This window comes from Eurosta solidaginis, chromosome 2 (genome assembly GCF_040869045.1).
Source record: "Eurosta solidaginis isolate ZX-2024a chromosome 2, ASM4086904v1, whole genome shotgun sequence".
Lineage (NCBI taxonomy): Eukaryota > Metazoa > Arthropoda > Insecta > Diptera > Tephritidae > Eurosta > Eurosta solidaginis.
In genome coordinates, this window is record NC_090320.1 from 124,959,327 (window position 1) to 124,962,597 (window position 3,271).

General features: G+C 41.3%; 1 pseudogene; it reads left to right on the forward strand.

Annotated features, from left to right (window-relative positions):
* The first annotated feature begins 1,619 nt into the window (after positions 1-1,619).
* On the forward strand, positions 1,620-2,713 carry LOC137241641 (protein CNPPD1-like; annotated as a pseudogene).
* The last annotated feature ends 558 nt before the right edge of the window (positions 2,714-3,271 follow it).

The following is a 3,271-nucleotide window of genomic DNA, read 5'->3' on the forward strand; positions in this document are numbered from 1 at the left end:
AGTGATCGCGTTATGGTTGGTGCCACTAGATTATCCCGGAGTCGGCCGCTCCTGAAGCTCATAGGTGCTTGACGTTTCCGAACGAGAGCTTTGTGGTTGTTGCGTACTTTAATCGGGGCCGCCCTTCCAGCAAATTGACGTGACGAGCGGAACGGACGCGGTTCCGCGTCGTCATGCTGTTTACCAGTACGGTGGTGCGATTGGCGAAAAGGACGTGTCTCCGCGTCATCCCCGCTTTGTGGGCACACCAATGTTCCGTGCATACTCGAGCGGAACTCAGGTCTCTCGTGGCGTAGCGGTGGTCGAAATCGCTGCGTCTTTAAGCCGCCTTGTTGTATCGTTTGATTTATCTCTGCTGTATTGGCAAGTCTCTCTTCTTCCTCTTCTTCTTCGACCTGCTGTGCCCATGACTTATATTGCTCAGTAACATGGATGGAGAGTACTCCATCCGAGCTCGCATCATCGTCGTCATTTTGACCTTGCGTTGGCAGCGGCTGGTCGTCGTCGATATGGAGCGTAGTATGGTGCTGCTCATTACATCGTCGGCATCGATCCTGGCTGGGGCATATTTCAAGGCGGTGAAATGGCGATAGGCAATTTGTGCAATATTTATGAATTAATACTTCGCGTAGACGCGCCTCGGCCGACATACCCCGGTATATCGAGCACAATCTCACTCCGCGAGGCTTGCTGCATAACCGGCACGCGATGGTGAACGAATTGGCGCATGCCTCGGTTTTGGAGCGCTTCAAATTGAATCCAGTCATTTCTGGAAATGGAAGCGTTTAATTTTATGGTCATATTGGGGTTGTTGGGTGGCCAATGGTGGTTGGGTGGGGTAAAAACAAATATATCCCATATATTTTCGCGAAAGAAACGGAAAATTTAATTTAAATAAAGGATTAAAAGGCCATGAGTAAAAACTTATGTGCGCAAAGAACCGAAGAAAAAACGGATTTAGTAGTCATCCATGCGATGTGGCTGGTGCTTTAGCACATTTAATATATTTTCTGATTCGATTTATGTCGTTAGATGTCGCCGACATATATCTAAAATTTATTTTAGATTTGTGTTGAACTTTGTTTTCACAACAAGTGGCCTGCCACCACACGGAACGATTCGAAATCTGGCTGAAAAGGTACAACAAAGTTGCATTGCTATCATTCAACATTATTTTCGACGTGTATTGTCGATAATGTTGAGATTCGTGGAATTAAGTATTTTAAATCTCGACCAAATGAATGATTGATCGAGATATGTAATACGCGACATGTGTTGCTTGTAGCAGCGCGTAAGGCATAACGTCGGTAACGCAGTGCATTGACAGTCAGAAATGGAGTGTAGAGATTTTGTCTAGCATATGTCGCTCTTCCATTTCCTGAATGAAAAAAAAAAACAAATGTCATTGATATAAAACACGCGGTGAGTATGGAGGCTAGAAGTTGTAATATCCTTTTCATTAATTGATTTTTGCTCTTTTATTTGCAGGTATACGTTATAATATGTCCCTTTATGTGTAAATTCTTATCACCACGTACTTTTAACAAATTGATGCAAAATCTACCATTTTAAACGTTATTCTTTGTTGAAATTATATGTTTGAGGGCAAATCAATGAAAATGACGTACGGGAGTAGCGCTAGGAATGGTGGTGGCTCATGTGCAGCCACAACCAAAAGCGGTCGGGTAATGCCTCATGGCGACTTTATGGATTGTATACGTAAGTCGCTTTATTTTGGTAGTGACACACTCGTAAAAGAAATGGAAGTATCACTACCGCTAGCTGAATATGCATCGGAATTATTTTTCGGCACCGCACAAGGGGCATTCGCTGAACCGCTTGAACACAGTTGCCGCTGGTGGCGTACATGCTTCTCCGTGCTCACTAATTATGGCATTGATATATTTAGATCGTCTTAATATGTCCGATCCAAATTATGTACGACGCTTAACAACGCAAGCACTCTTTATTGTGTCTATGATGGTATCAACCAAATTCTATGCCTCACTGTACAAATTAGATTTTGAATTTCTTTGTGCTATTAAATGAAACATTTACATATCGAACGTAGACCTTTTTTTTTTTGAAAAATTGAGCAGCATTGAAAATCAACTAGCGCGCCGCGAAGGCTTACGCCATGGTTAGCTCACCTATACTAATAATGCAAATGCTACCATCCTTCACATTGGCTAAATTCACATTGAGTAATATCGCTGTAATGGCTGTTAGTTATGCGGCAAGTGTGATTACCATAGCTGGTGCCTTTTTCTTGGCCAGCCAAATACCTGGCACTGTATTACATCGTAAAGCTATTGCAACAGTTATACGAGGCGAGAATGTTACTACTGTGTTGCAAGCAACAACACCTGTTCTAGCTTATGATGCTACACCATTGAATACACAACCACGTTTAAGGCGCACAAATAAGACCGACATTGCACCGATAACAACTGTAACTGTAACCGAGGGAAGTGCTCTAAATGATACATATACAGCATTGAATATCGAAGCAGAAACTTTGAAGTTAGAGTGTCAATATAGAGGAGAGGCATTGCGTGAAGAATTACGCAGACGTCAACATGAAATTGGGAGTGCTACATGCTTAACTTTGCCTGATTTTTATGTCGAAAAGTTTGTTAATTGGCTTAAACCATTGCAGGAACTAGAGCCGGCCATGCCGAAAGAGAATTTACTAGCAGCACAAGAAAATTAACAATATGAACGTGAATTTAGCAGTGCTTGGGAAAACTGGAGCCTGGTAAATTTAACGACATCCATGTTTTGGCAATTGTTAGGCGATACTTCACAACAATCTTTTGCGCGTTTGCCATCGATGTGGCCTAAATTTATCTAGTACATGCGAATATGTGTACCCTATACAACTGCAACGCACAATGACTACATGGGAGATATACTTAAAAATATGTTAATTGCGTTTGCTTTTAATTGTATACTGCATATTTATGCACACATACCCAATAAAATGTCGGTGTATGCTTTGCGTGACAACTACAACAACTCAGATATTGTAGTGAAATCAAAGGTGGATACCAAATCGATGGAAGTTTCGCCTGGTGTTACAATTATATTAACTTACGTGGCTGTAAAATCAGAGTAAATTGATTGTTTTTACAAAAATTGGCATAAAGATATTGTATGATCGTTGTTTTATGCATAAAGCAAAGATTATTTAGGGTTAAATTAAAAAAATTTCAAACATTGGAAAAGCTCCCAACAGGTTGGCGGTAACATTGGAACATATACCCCCTAA